Here is a 16,469-nt window from a genome sequence, read left to right as displayed (position 1 = left end):
ATATACACTTGCAAAAATCAAGGTGTTCTTTTATTCTTTAGCTAGAAAACCTGTTTTTGCATCTGAGCAAAGTAATAGTAATAAAACAACAATTTTGGCCTCAAAATGTATTTGCTTTTAAAAAATGAAACCAGCTTTTTAGTTAAGTAACACTGTTCCCTGGGAACAGGCACAATCTTTGGTGTTAAAATGGTATTTACATGAAGTGTTTCCTCATTTAGGGGCATTTAATTACCTCAGGATTATGAAATATAAAAATGAATATACCCATACAGAAAAGTTGAGAGAAAATAATGCCCTTTACTCCATTGCTTTGCTGATTATGGGTCAGTAGCAAATTAGACTGGGCTCTAATTCTTCCCCAATGTGAAAAGGATTCAATCAGTTACACCATGAGATGATATTATTAATGCAATCACGGCTAAACCCTAAAGGGAGATGCCAAAATGAATTCTTCATGTAGTAACAAAGGAAGCCAGAAGACTCTTTCACAACGAGTCACATCTGCACTAAATACAAGCCTGACGTTTCATAAGCTTCTAAATAAGCATGCTGTAAATATTACAGTTTCTATTTGTATATCTAACACTTGCTAAAGGCTCCAAAGGCATTCAGAGCATCACGAAAGGAATGTATGAGATTTGGTGTGACACCAAGTTACAAATACAAACTGGGAAAGTATAAAATAGTAAATGATTTCATAGTATATCCACTGCTCAGGCATTTAGGTAGTTTTCCATCTTAATTAAGAGGCAACAAATTGTAAAAGGCTTCCAGGAAACATTTAAGTTTTCCTAATCAAAGCATAAAATTAATCTATGGAACACATGACTGCATGTTAAACCAGTGATCTTTTCATAAGAAAACACTGAAAGGGTCTGAAAAAAACAATTTAGGTTTTCTGTCCATCCCTCTCCCCTCTAAAGTGTGGTTTTTTTGAACCTCGTCCCTGTTCCGAACGTGCAAGAGGGTAGCACACCCCCCAGCAACACCAGCTCTCAGACTGGTACAAATCCTGCCAGAGTCCCCTTTTTCCACTGCAGCACTTTCCAAATCTAATCAATTCACAAAGGCTGTTATGAAGCGATTACAGAAATAACAGGCAGCTGTGGAAAAGAGGCTTGCAAGGGCCATGGAGAGGACGGCTGTCCATCCTCCTGTCCCCAGGCAGACCTGGGCTTCCTGGGGTCCAGGAAGCCTTGGAAATGGCACGGACACGTGCTTGCATCAGCCCGTGTGTACAGTACTGTATCAGGTTTTGAAACCGCAAGACCATGATTTATAGGCAAGGTGGTTTAGGTCATAGCAGAGGTTTCTAAAGTGTACTTGTAGTCATTTATTTTCCTCCTCCTACTCAGTTCTGTTGAGCTGGACTCAAAGCATTAATGGAGCAGGATTTTTATCATCAAAAGATATAAGAATTCACATCAATAGAACTGTCTGATCCACATCTACTCTTTAAACGTAAGAGGAATAAAGCATTATTGCATAATAAGAAAGCAATAACAATCATGATGGTGTATAAGCATTTTCTAGGCATTCATTTAGGATGCCACGCACGAACTATCAGCAGCTGCCTGATAATGTTGCATTACAAGGTCTCATGAGCCGAGAAGTCCGGGGCCTCCTGCACCAAGTTGGTATTTCAGAACAAGGAAGGTATTTGCTGTTTATCCATATTTTTATTACGAAATTGCTTATGACTAGGTTAAAAAAAGAATGAATTGGTTATAATCCTGGTCATGGAGTGTCTGAGACCAATGGCAAGGCTTCTGCTGACTTTAACTGAAAAAACTCTAGGTTTTGAGACACCGTTGCATGATCTGCAAAGCACAGGCTAAAAATATGTATGAAAGGATTACAAAGTATTTGTGTTTAATTTTAAAATGTGTGGAAAATCACCTTAATGCAAAGAGTCATCAAAATGTATATGTACCACCTGACTGTTCAAAAATCAAGGTTAACTTACGTTTAGGAGATTTTTATAAGCTAAGGCTCCACACTGGCACAAATTTCTCCACTGTGCAAAGGTTATGGTTCCTTTGTTGGTTCCTTTTCTTGTTTATTCAGGATTTGAAACAGATATTCAAGAGCATTTTTTCGCATTTGTGACTCAGCTCTTGTTCATACACAAAGACATGATTTTTAAAAATATATTTATTAGCTATTGTCCTGGTTTTGGCTGCGATAGAGTTAATTTTCTTCAGAGTAGATAGTATAGGGCTGTGTTTTGGATTTGTGCTGAAAACACTGTATACAAGGATGTTTTTGTTGTTGCTGAGCAGTGCTTACACAGAGTCAAGGCCTTTTCTGCTTCTCACCCCACCCCACCAGCGAGGAGGCTGGGGGGCACAAGAAGCTGGGAGGGGACACGGCTGGGACAGCTGACCCCAAGACCAAAGGGCCATCCCACACCATATGGCGTCATGCTCAGCGTATAACGCTGGGGGAAGAAGGAGGAAGAGGGAGACATTCGGAGTGATGGCGTTTGTCTTCCCAAGTAACCGTTACACGTGATGGAGCCCTGCTTTCCTGGGGATGGCTGAACACCTGCCTGCCCATGGGAAGCAGTGAATGAATTCCTTAGTTTGCTTTGCTTGCGTGTATGGCTTTTATTTTACTTCTTATTAAAGGGTCTTTTATCTCAACCCATGAGTTTTCTTACTTTCACTCTTCCGATTGTCTCCACCATCCTGCTGGGAGGAGTGAGCAAGTAGCTGTGTGGTGCTTAGTTGATGGCTGGGATTAAACCACAACAGTCCTTTTTGGCACCCAACATGAGGCTCGGCAGGTTGAGATAACAACAGATCTGACGAGAGCATGTTAAAACAAAGTTGTTATAACCATTCATTATTAGGTTAATAGTCACTGGTCACAATGTTGATTTATTTGCTCTCAGAGTTGTGTTATGTGACGCCTTACTCACTGCACGTGTTCCCTGTTGTGCTGTTGATCACCTCTGGGGGCTGGATTAAGGTTATCATTTTGCTGTACTGTGTAACACTGGCTTATGATAAAATCACTGGTCATGAGACTCATCTGGTATTTGTACTCAGCATTACTATTATCTCCGTACTTCAGGAACCATCTCTCGGAAACTATTAATAATTACGCTCTTCACCTTTTCTCCTCAGAGATCCAATTTATGGGGAAGACAAGGGGGGACGCTTTCCTCCATTCCTTCACCTTCCCTTCTCCTCCAGGCTAGTTACAGCAGCTCTTGAGAACTTTGAATATCCTTGCGATGTTCAGACCAGCATGCTCCTATTGCTATGTCTCTTGAATGTGTTTCAGGTCTTGTTTAAGGTTAAACAACTCTTCAAGAATACCACCCAGAGATCTGCCCCGAGGCTGGATAGTTATGAGTGGCAGGGGGTGTGGGATAGTATGGGCCCACTAGGACAGTGGGCACCTCCAATGTTTTGGAACTTCACCCCTGAACAAGTGCAGAATCCTGAAAAACTGGTAAAATATTTGGAAAAGGTATGCTATCACCCTGGCAATTCGAGAGAAACACAAATCACTGCAATGTGCTGGGGCCTGCCCCATGCCTCCCGAGCCCTGTTCAATACTATTCAGTACCCTCAAGGGGAAGAGAAGGTCTCTAGATCTGACACCAAAGCGACAGGCACTGCGGTTACCCCATCCCTTGTGACAGCCACTGCAGCTGAACCAGAGAACCAACCCATGCTGGTATCAGCTGCCCCTATACGCAAGAAGAAATACCGGATACGAAAGTCAGCTTGTTTAGTAAGGGTAGAAACTCCGACTAAGAAGGGGAAGGAGGAAGAAGTGGACAAGACAAGCTACTCCGAAGCAGGGCCATCACGAGAGGAGGAAGAGGCAGAACTCATAAACAAGGCAGTAACCACCCAATCCCTATCCCTGAGTGAGCTGCGAGATATGCAAAAAGATCGGCTTCTCCGATACTGGGATAATGAGGCCAGTAGCCTGGAATTGGAGGGTAGGGAAGCCAAGCAGCTGGGATCCCTTTCTAGCAAAGGGGGCATTGACAAAACAACTGGAAAAGGGGCGCAAGCCCTGCGCCTCTGGAGGCGACTCCTGTCAGGCGTGAAGGAAAGGTATCCCTTCAAGGAAGACGTTACATGCCACCCAGGCAAGTGGACCACCATGGAGAGAGGTATCCAGTACCTGAGGGAATTAGCCATGCTGGAGGTGATTTATGATGAACTGGACAGTGAGCAGTTATGCAAAGATCCAGATGAAGTCCAGTGCACGCGACCCATGTGGCAGAAGTTTCTACAGCGCTCACAAGCATCGCATGCCAACTCATTGGCAATTTGGACCTGGAAAGAGTGAGAGGGACAAATGGTGGATGAATTGGCTGGCCAACTCTGGCAATATGAAGAAGGTCTCTCTTCCTCCTTATGGGCCTGCATCTCAGCTGTGGAGAAACTGTCCTGTGAGGTCCAGCAACTCAAAGAGGATACATCCCACTCCACACCTGTACGGACCACTATCTCAGCTGTTAGGAATAAGCGTTCCTCTGCTCAAGAGAGAGGATAGAGTGGGTACACACCACGGGCCAGCCTGTGGGTTTTACCTGCGTGACCACGGAGAGGGCATGAGGAAGTGGGATGGAAAATCTTCCTCGACCCTAGAGGCACAGGTACGTGAGTAACAAGGAAAAATGATCACAAAAGGGCGTTCTTTCAGGAAAATTGCTGCTCCAGTTTCCAGTGGGCAATTCCCCAGACACAGTGGAAGAGCTGATCCTACTTCTGACCTTCATAAAGGGACTTCTGATTTGTATTTACAAGAAGTGAGTAACAACTACTACGACCAGGACTGGAGGGGCCATGCCTCCAGGTGGGTGGAGGAAAGGGACAACGGGGTTTACTGGACTGTGTGGATTTGATGGCCTGGCACACCAGCCCCACAGGAGTATAAGGCTCTAGTGGACACCGGTGCACAGGGTACCCTAATGCCATCAAGCCATAGAGGGGCAGAACTCATCTGTATTTCTGGAGTGACAGGGGGATCCCAACAGCTGACTGTATTGGAGGCCAAAGTGAGCCTGACTGGGACTGAGTGGCAAAAGCGCTCCATTGTGACCGGCCCAGAGGCTCTGTGCATCCTTGGCATAGACTATGTCAGGAGAGGGTATTTCAAGGACCCAAAAAGGTATCGGTGGGCTTTTGGTATAGCTGCCTTGGAGACAGAGGAAATTAAACAGCTGTCCACCTTGCCTAGTCTCTGGGAGGACCCTTCTGTTGTGGGGTTGCTAAGGGTCGAAGAACAACAGATGCCAATTGCTACCACAATGGTGCACCGGCAGCAATATTGCACCAACCGAGACTCCCTGATTCCCATCCATAAGCTGATTCATTGACTGGAGAGCCAAGGAGCAATCAGCACAACTCACCCTTTAACAGTCCCATATGGCCAGTGCGAAAGTCTAATGGAGAGTAGAGACTAACAGTAGACTACCAGGGCCTAAATGAAGTCATGCTGCCACCGAGTGCTGCTGTGCCAGACGTGCTAGAACTTCAATACAAACGTGAGTCAAAGGCAGCGTTTCTCTCAATCCCTTTGGTGTCAGAGTGCAGGCCACAGTTCGCTTTCACCTGGGGGGGTGTCCAGTACACCTGGAACCAACTGCCCCAAGGGTGGAAAAACAGCCCCACCATTTGCCATGGACTGATCCAGACTGCATTGGAACAGGGCGAAGCTCCGGAACACCTGCAATAGGTTGATGACATCATCATGTGGGGCAACACAGCACAATAGGTTTTTGAGAAAGGGAAGAAAATAGTCCAAACCCTTCTGGAAGCCGTTTTTGCCATAAAACAAAGTAAGGTCAAGGGACCTGCACAGGAGATCCAGTTTAGGAATAAAATGGCAAGATGGACGTCACCAGATCCCAGTGGATGTGATGAACAAAATCACAGCCATGTCTCCGCCAACTAGCAAAAAGGAAACACAAGCTTCCTTAGGCATTGTGGGTTTTTGGAGAATGCGTATTCCAAATTACAGTCTGATTGTAAGCCCTCTCTATCAAGTGACCTGGAAGAAGAACGATTTCAAATGGGGCCCTGAGCAAGGACAAGCCTTTGAACAAATTAAACAGGAGATAGTTCATGCAGTAGCCCTTGGGCCAGTGTGGGCAGGGCAAGATGTAAAAAATGTGCTCTATGCCGCAGCCGGGGAGACTGGCCCTACCTGGAGCCTCTGGCAGAAAGCACTGGGGGAGACTCAAGGTCGACCCCTGGGGTTTTGGAGTCGGGGATACAGAGGATCCGAGGCCTGCTATACTCCAACTGAAAGAGAGATATTGGCTCAAGCAGCTTCAGAAGTGGTTGGTACTGAAGCACGGCTCCTCCTGGCACCCCATCTGCCGGTGCTGGGTTGGGTGTTCAAAGGGAGGGTCCTCTGTACTCATCGTGCAACTGATGCTACGTGGAGTAAGTGGGTTGCACTGATCACACAACGGGCTCGAATAGGAAACCCCAATTGCCCAGGAATCTTGGAAGTGATCATGGACTGGCCAGAAGGCAAAGATTTTGGAATACTGCCAGAGGAGGAGGTGATCTGTGCTGAAGAGGCCCCACTGTATAATAAACTACCAGAAAATGAGAAGCAATATGCCCTGTTCACTGATGGGTCCTGTCGTATTGTAGGAAAGCATCGGAGGCGGAAGGCTGCTGTATGGAGTCCTGTAGGACAAGTAGCAGAAACTGCTGAAGGGGAAGGTGTATCGAGCCAATTTGCAGAAGAGAAGGGCATCCAGCTGGCTGTGGACATTGCTGACCAAGAAAAGTGGCCAGTGCTCTATCTCTATACTGACTTATGAATGGTTGCAAATGCCTTGATGGGCATGGTTGCAGCAATGGAAGCAGAGTAACTGGCAGCGCAGGGGCAAACCCACCTGGGCTGCCGAATTGTGGCAAGATATTGCTGCCCAGGCAGAAAACCTGGTTGTAAAAGTATATCATGTAGATGCTCATGTACCCAAGAGTCAGGCCACTGAAAAACATCAAAACAACCAGCAGGTGGATCAGGCTGCTAAGCTTGAAGTGGCCCAGGTGGATCTGGACTGTCAACAAAAGAGTGAATTATTTATCGCTCACTGGGCCCATGACGCCTCAGGGCATCAAGGAAGAGATGCAACATATAGATGGGCTCATGATCGAGGGGTGGACTTGACCATGGACACTATTGCACAGGTTATCCATGAATGTGAAACATGCACTGCAGTCAAGCAATCCAAGCGGTTAAAGCCTCTCTGGTATGGAGGGAGATGCCTGAAATACAAATATGGGGAGGCCTGGCAGACTGATTAAGGCAAGCACCATGTGCTTACAATGGTGGAAGCAACCAGCGGATGGCTGGAAACATATCCCATGCCCCCTGCCACCACCCGGAACGCTATCCTGGGCCTTGAAAAACAGGTCTTATGGTGACATGGCACCCCAGAAAGAATTGAGTCAGGCATGAATTCCTTGTTTTGCTTTGCTTGCGCGCACGGCTTTTGCTTTACTTATTAAACTGTCTTTATCTCAACCCATGAGTTTTCTCACTTTTACGTTTCCAATTCTCTCCCCCATCCCACAAGTGGGGAGTGAGGGAGTGGCTGGGTGGCGTTTAGTTGCCGGCTGGGGTTAAACCACAACAGCTATATTTAACAAACACCAGCTGATCTACATATTTTGAATGGACCTGTTGCCTCTGAAAGACATGGGAAGCTTTCCCTTCGGCTTCAGTCGATTCCAGACACCTATCATTTTGTGTTCAGTACTAATTCTTCTGTGATAGGATGGGTCCCCGTTTACAGTCGCTAAATGTGATATGTATTTGTTAAGTACTTCTTTAAAATAAAATACGGGTTTTTTTCCCTCTTAAATTCATAAAAATTTAAAATGGCAAAGCTTCTAACTTGCTTTGCCTGCTGAAGCACTGAAAGAGATCAGAGCATAAATATATATGACATCCACATTATTACCAAATACATTCATTAACAGCAATGCTATCACAGTGAATACCAAATGAATTAACAGTGACAGGGCAATAAATTAAAGCGTTTATACATTTCTTTCTCACAGCTTACAAACTCAAGGTTTATTCCTGACCTTTGGTGTAAAACTTGATGATCACTGGTAAATCAAACACGATACTGTTAGCACTCAGTGCCACAACGGAGACCTTTTCACCCTGGAGATGTAACAGATAATTTTCCAAGAATTTTTTTGTGGATTAACATTAATTATCATCCATACTTCATGAAGGATTAACATCAGCAGGAAATAAGCTCATTTCCATTCTGACACTTCCCAGTTTATTCTTGCCATCTCTGTCATGATGTATTTATATGATATAAGTTGTCTGTGTAGAAACTCACCACTTTCCCTTTGTTCTTGGGCAGTCCTAGCGAGGGTCTGCCACCAACTCAACACCAGCTCCTCTGGGCTCTTTGCGTGCTCAGGTAGGCCCCAATACGCTGAAGACACCTGAAGGAGGAATTTATAGATGAAATAGGGACAAGTTTCCAGCTTTTATACATTTTGTGTATTTAATCTTGTCGAGGAAAATAAATTGTGTATATCAGTCATGTTGCAGGCTTGGTCCTTTTCATTTTCTTAGTTGAACTTACTGTCTCGCTCTGGGTCAGTAAGGAATTATTTTTCCAAAAGAGAAGATCTCAACCTTTTTCTGATAGAAAATCCTGAAACAGAGGTGCTAACCCCTATTTAACAGTTCTGATATTCTGAAAATAGGCTTGCTTCGCTTCATTAGCTACCACGTACCTTGACAGAAGTCCATAGACAGAGCAGAAAGCAGAGCTTGGGCTGATTAAGGTTTCCAATTTTTGGACACAAACAACAAACACCACCTCTTGGCTAGTGATAACCATGAGACCAACAGTAGAGATATGTAGGTGTGGGAGTCATTTCAGGTCAGTTGTATGCTAATGAGAGGGGAGAAACTGGGCCATTTCTTCTATGCTGGGCCAATGTAACGGTTCTATAACAAACCCATGGGTGCAAAACCATCACGACACTGTGGCACTTATTCCTGTATAAGAACAAAACCCATCTTCAGGATAATATCCAGCTGCCTAACTAGGAATGAAAAACTGATCCTGAATTATGTATACAAGCCTTGCACTCCTATCTGCATATAAGCCTAACACTGCCACCACCTATGTGCAAAGTGCTGCAAGGAGCATCAGCAACACCTCCAGCAGCAGCAGCTGTGGGCTGCTTCAGTGCAGCAACACTTTGGGAGAGGGAGGACCCAGCTCACCCATCTTAGTCATTCAGCTGTTAGGTCTCTAGTATAAAGTGATTATTTAGGGGAATTGCTATTTATTTTTCCCATCTTCCTGTCTTTGACTTTGTTATGATCAGGCTAAATCATAAATCCTTCTCTCTAATCCAAAACAACCTGCAAAAGCTCTAGCTTCAGTCCACCTGGTCATGGACGGAAAACCTGATGGTGGTCAGGGATGTTCCTGGTGACATTTATTCTTATAGCTTTATTCTAGCGTTGTTGAACAGTCACACCTCAAGTGAGGTGTTTCCAGGAGGGGTGGCACAGGGGAGGGAACGCACAGCAAAACCCAGGAGTTTACCGCCAGCCCTCTGCAGAGGTGAGCTCTGCTGCCTGGCAGGTGACCAGCCTGATGGCAGGGGCTTGCAGTGCCGCCCTTGAGGTTTGAGCCGAGCAACAAAACAAGGCCACCCCAAAGCTCGTCTCACGCTGCTTCAAGCGGTGGCAGGCGGAGGGCCTGGGCAGAACGAGACTTTCCTCTGCTTTGCACTCCCATGCTTTTGTTCTCCTGCCATCCCACCACGCTGGAGGGGAATCAGAGCTCAGCTGTGCCCAGGTAACTCAGTCAAGTAGCAAAATCCCACTGCGGCGTGCGGGCAGTGCGTGGGATGGGTAATTTGCCTGCCTCTCCCCCGTGCTGTTTTGTCCCTTACCCCCCTTGGCTCTTCAGGCATTTGGACTCTCTCTATAATAGCAGGACTTAAGCATCACTGTGATCTGTGTGCCAACACCAGCACACGGCAGCGCTAGGAAAACAGACTGCTATTGCGCTGCCTGAAAACGGCAGCAGTCCCCGAGTCCTGTGGCTCAAGCCTTTGCCATTTGTAACTCCTACGAACCGGACTGTGCACAGGTAGCATGGGGCACTGTGGAAAGGCAGCAAGGTTTTATAGCTACATAATACCCAGCCCACTGGAGCCCTGTTTTTTTCATAGAAATGAGCTATGAAAGAACCCGTCCAATAAATATGTGAAAAACATGAATTTTCCTGTCAGTTAGCTGATTTTTATCTTTCGTTATATAAATGTTTATAACTGCGTAGAGCCTTCAGGCTGTACATGCTGGGCTGTGAGTCTCTGTGCTGCTACAGGTACGTTTCTTGGCCACCACGCTGTCCTGGGGAAGCTTCTGGGCAGGACAGCTTTGCCCCTTCAGCACACTTTTGGGGTGGAGGGTAAGTACAGACAAGAGGACTTTTGAAGTAAGGGCATCTCTCTCCTCAGAGGAGAGAATTTTTCAAGCTCTAAAGGATCACTTTGGGTTCAGTTCAAGCTTTATGTACAGTTTTGGTTCAGTTTTACCTTTTTCCCTAGCTAGATGGCTTGGCCTGAGAAATAAAATGATATGTGTTCAGTGACCTTGATCATCCAGCCTGTGTGTTTTAATTCCTACCTTAGGCGGACTGTAGATATAAGCGGTAGGTGATCTGCAGAAGTCTCCTGTAAATATTTAAAAGTATTTGCCAAGGCCAGCCCAAACTTCCGAGGGTGGTTTTGCTGTAATGCTTTTCTTTATCTCTGTTGGCTTCAGATACAATGTCAGCTCATGAAGTGTAATAATAGCCTTTCCCTTCAGATTTATTTTTTTCCCCCAGTTTTGATCTAAAAAATTCCAGCAGTCAATAGGAAATTTCTCACAGGGAAACTTTCTATGATAGCTACAAATTCTTACAATACCTCTCCGGCACAGTGCCTGTAGCAAGGAACCGCTGCAGCCTTGCAGCAGCTCTTCCAGGACTTGCGGAGAAGCTGCAATGTCTCCCTGTATTTTGCATTGCTGAACTGAGCCTGATGATGGCAGGGTTGCTTAGCTCCAGGCCGCCTTACTGTAAGGCATCACTTACAGATGAACTGATAACACTGATGCCATTTGAGCCCCCTCTCCTTTACAGCAGAGACTCTCTAATCCACAGCAGTATTAAACACATTGAAAAAGTGGGGGGATAAAGAAAAAGAAAAGAAAAAAAGGGAGAGTGAAAATTAAAAAGTCCTTCACTCCAATGTCATTTCAGTAGACCAAGGTCACGGAGGGGCCAGATGCTGCTTACAGCTCAGCTCAAGGGAGCAAAGGGCTCTGGAGGGCTGATTGCAAACAGTTCAGGCTGCTCTAATCTCCGCGGGCTGCTCACAAAAGGCAAAACCACTTCTGGGGCCACCTCCAGCAGCGGGGCAGCAAAACCGCGTTTCTTCCTCTGTAGCCTTTATGTTCTCAGCACGGGGAGCTTGGTCCTACACCAGGTCTACCCCAGGCATTGGGGGAGGATGTTTTTAAAATATGAAAGTATTGAAATATCATAAAATGTAACTAGTAAACAGAAACGTGGGTACAAAAGATGCCACATTTTTGAAAGGGATATAATGATAAGGAACTGCAGAGGATCTTCCCTCTGATGGTAACAGCCTTGAGGGTTGGGTCCTGAAGCAGGAACACCATAAACATCAGTCACTTATGCACATTCTGCTCACCAGCACTGGACGTCTGTCTCTTGCTAGACCTCACTGCAATTTTGCCATTTTCTCCAAAAGTTGATTTTTTTGCACTGTTTTGAGTTTCATTTACTTTCCCTATTAAATGACAGCCTTCTGCAGAGCCTTGATGAAGAGAGTCACAGAATTTCTAGTAATGATTTCACAGACTTGCAACCATTTGAACAGAAGAGGCAGGTGCAGACACTGAAATAAATTCCACTGAGTTGCCATTGCAGTCCTCAGTCTGCACCGGAGTCCGTTTAGTGCTGTATGAGGAGCCTCCAAAAAGCTTTGCGTGGGAACTTCCCAGGAGTTTTCTTACAGCTAACAATCTTGCTCAGTGCTACTGAGAAAGCATGAGATTTGCTGATAAGGTTTCTTTCTTATCACGTCCATTTTCAAAATGCCACAAGTATATGATTTGGCAGGAACAATACCGTAATAATAAGCGATGATCAGAAATTGTAAGAGGATAAGGGAAGTCTTAGAGAGTTCTTGTTATACATAGAGACCCAAACTGTGTTCAGAAAAGAAAAAAAAGTAGAGAGATCATAAAACAGGAAAGAACTGAAATACATGAACAACACCTGCCAGCCACGATGCATGACTACCCAGGGGCCCAGTTACACAAAACTTTTCTCCTGACTTAAGAGGGAGCGGATGTGTTGGGGGTTATTTCACTGTGTCAATGAGAAAGCTCCTGCAAATTTTTAATGTCTCCCCACTCCAGAAAGTGGAAAGGGTCTACTATGCGAGTTAAAAATACCCTTGTGAGCTCCTGGTCCTGCCATGAGGGACCACTGCCGGGACAGCCCAGATGCAGGCAGCCAGGCAGACGGGCTGTGACCAGCTCACGGCGCAGATGTACCCCGTTACCGGAGCCCCCGTCTGCAGGCTGGGTCTGCCGCCTGTGCCCTCTGCGTGCTGCACAGCCCAGGCACGCCGGGTCCCCTCCGGCTGCAGGTAGCTGCGAAACCAGAGGAGAAGGAGAGGCTTTTCCAGCCGAGAAACCTGGCTGGTGGTTGCTCTCCTTTGGCAGTTCTGCCCTTGACTCTAGTCCTAGTGAGGCAGCTCGTGTTTAATCCTGTGGCTTCAAGCACTTTCTAGGTGAGTCTACATGATGAGCAACTAGAGACAAGGTAAACATTAACACGGTTTTAGGAATGGAGATGCTAAATCTGTCCATATGGTATCTTAGATCCAGCTTAAGGTGCCTGCGAGCAGTTCCCCATAGCTACGCTCCATACAGAAACCCTGGATGGTATGTGGAGCATGAACTGCATCGAAGACTTGCAGAAGCCACTGCTGGTTTCAGGTGACTTCAGGCATGGCCTGATGTCTAAAGAGAAGAAGATGAGGAAGGTGGAAGGACACTAAGACCAGCACTGAGCTGCAGTACCATATCCTTGCTGGCAATGGAGATCACTCTTCTCCCTAAGATCCCTGCTATCACTTACCTATTTGTGTGCTACGACTTGCAGTCTGTTCCCTCTCAAGAGGTGTGCTAATTTTTCTTGAGCAAGAGGCATCTCTGGCAGCATTTGAAAGGTCTCAAACAGGAGGTCGATGCCAAAAGTGGGAAGTGGCTGGAGAAAACAGTCTTTTCTGTGGCTAGAATCTATTAGGATTTGGGGCAGTTAGCATTTCTGGGTCTGCATTGGAAAGCATCCCTTAAAGTCTGGGATCTCTATCCATTGAAAATAAATAAATAGAGAGCTATCTGTGACTCCAGCTTCAATTCTGAGGGAAGGTACTGCCATAGCAATATATCACTCACTTGAAATGCAATCGAATCTGCACCTGTGCTCCCTTTGCTAGGCTGTGTACTTGGCTTTCCAACTTTCATAGGTGCTAAAGAGAGTGAATGAGTGGATCTTCTTAAATCTCTCTTTAAACTTAACGCCACCACCACCACCCCACCCCCACCCCCCCCCCCCACACACACACTGGGTTTCAGATTGTTCTCCCGATTACTTATGCTTAGCTTCCAGGTAGGGAATTCTCCTGGTATTCCTGACACTGGGTTGCAAATGCTGCAAATAAAATAAATAATCTTTTTTTTTTTTTTTTCTCTTAAAAGGCATTTAACTCTAACAATATACAGTTGCAGCCGCGAATGACTGGAACTCATTTTATAGAATATATTTCCCAGTCAGAAATGAAATTGGCAGTGCAACCCCTCCACCCCCCAAAATTACTTGGCTAAAGTAGTAGCCAGCTGAACAAGCAAAAAAGCACAAGAGGATTAAACCAAATATGCAGCTCGAACAGAAGAGTAGTTGAACTCTCAAGCGTTTCAATACACAGCTGATTCAGCAAAACAGATACACATTCAAATGAAGGATGTCACTGAAAAAACCAGGCAGCTTAATCAATAAAGTGTGCAGCCTGTCCTGGTACAGGAAAAACAGCAGCTTAACAAGCCAAACAGAAAAATGAACTGGAAAGAAAAAGAGTCATAGCGAGGAAAAACAGTGAAATCAAAATATGTGAGCTTGAACAGTTTCACCCCGCACAACTGCATTAGAAACGCTCACAGGTGGCACTGTGAAAATGGCCAATGCAAAATATTCCGGAGCCGCTATTTCTCAAGGAAAAGCCCTACTGCTTCTGCCGGGACTTTGAAGCCCCAGTGGGAGCCGCATCCAGGAAAGGTAACTCACGGGGACAGGCCACTGCCACATAACTTCGTGGGACTAGTCCTTGTGGTGTGGGACTAGAGGAGCTCAGAAAACAAAAGCTTTTCTTTTTTTCTCTCAGTCACACAGTTTATAGGAAGTGGGATATTATTTAATTCAAGATTGCAAGTTTATTATTTTCACCTAGATACAAGTTGTTTTATTATAGTACAGAGATTTATTATTCTCTGTGAACTATGCAGAAGTGGATTTGATTCACAAAAATATTTTTACTTCACTGAATGCTTTGAAAAAGGGTATGCTAACACAGTGCAGCAGAGAAATTGTTGAAGAGATTCACGTTCTCATACTCACATCCTCCTCACAAGAGATTCTGTGCTCCTCAGCTGCCCCAAAGGTTGGGCTGTCCCAGTCACACAGTATTGTTCCTTGTGCTGGCCTGGATATCGGACACTTTGTAAGGAAAGGAGGGCTTGCTTGGGAGGTGCAATGTTTGTCAGTACCTGTGTCCTTGAGGTTTGAACACAGACAGAAGCTGCTATTCCATCACCTTCCTGCCATCAGAGAAATCTGCTCAGAGAAACCTCACAAGAACAAACCTTCTTCACAGAAAAGTAAACAGGAAAGGCTGGGAGAGCAGCTGATTGAAGGACATGCCAGTGCACATTAAAATATTTGCTAATTGCAAATATATTGTCCCACTGTGCTGCCAGCTCCAGCTCTGACTCACATGAAATGTCAATTGGCTCCAGATTGAATTTTGCGGTTAATAACCTCATCACTCGCCTATCAAATCTGCCCAGGATAGAGAAGACTGCAGTAATGCCGAACACTGATTTCTGCTTTCTCGTTCTTGTTTCTTCCCTTCTCTATTTCCACATTATATTGGGGTAGTTATGGTCTGCATAAAGCGGGTTGCAATGCTGAGCGTGACCTGAAAACCTAAAGAGTGAACTAATATTTAGATTTCATTTGCAATGTTAGGGAAGAGCCTTGTTGAAGTTGATTAGACGAAGATCACGTGCAAGATTTTGCCATTTGTTGCAAGTTTTCTAATCAGCACAACATTGCCATGAATGAAGAGGCTGGACATTGCCCAGCAGCCTGTGAGCAATGGGCAGATAAATCTTTCCAACCAAAGGTAAAGCAAAGTCAATAACTTGAACATGTCAGACAGAAGAAGTGCTTCCATGAGAAAAATGTTCGCTCACATGAGTTAAATGTTCAGGACTGGTTAAAAATCACAGTGTGAAAATAAACAGAATCGAGCGCTAACTTCTGATGCTTGGTTTTGGATTGCAGTGTTTATAAGGATAAAGGAACATAAATTCCCACCTGCTGATCAAAACCCTTTCCCTTACTGTTTTTGGATTACTCCTGGTTCAAGTACTGGAGAGACGTTAAAAGAGAAGTGTTTATAAAAAAAGAGAGAGGAAAAAGATGTGGGGAAAAAAACAACAGAGAAACAAGGCTGACTTTCCAATAACGAGGAACTTGTAATTATTGTTCAAATCAGGTTCATATTTGGAATTGTAGTTCTAATCCAATCAAGTGTGTAATTCCAGGCACATAAATAATCCCCGTTTTTAAGGGGATTTAAATTTCACTGCTTTGATGGACTGGTGATATTATAACAGGAAAATGGTAAAACTAAACGACTGCTATCATTTAGCGATATGTATTTATTTGACTCTAGAGTTTAAAAGGCCGTGTTTTTCATAGTACTTATCTAACCAACCACTTATTTTTTCTGTGTTTCTGAATCTAAGGAGGGTGCTGACCTTCATCAGAACAAGAATATGGTTTCAAAAGAGCTGATCAATATTAACATTGCACAGTACTACATATTACCTCTATTTTGCATAATCTACTTTGGAGAACCAGCTAATATGTAATTTATGCACAAGAACATATCTGCATCCTTTCTGAACATGGGCTTACAAATCTTGCTCTGTTTGTAATCTTCAAACCATTAAAAGTGTTCATTAAATATATTGTCTATACACCTTTTTCAACAGAGATTTGTCAGTGTGTGTGAATTATGCATAAAGCCCACAGTGAGACAGATGCA

This window comes from Platalea leucorodia, assembly GCF_965183815.1.
Source record: "Platalea leucorodia genome assembly, chromosome: 5".
Taxonomy (NCBI): domain Eukaryota; kingdom Metazoa; phylum Chordata; class Aves; order Pelecaniformes; family Threskiornithidae; genus Platalea; species Platalea leucorodia.
This window is presented reverse-complemented; position numbering follows the sequence as displayed.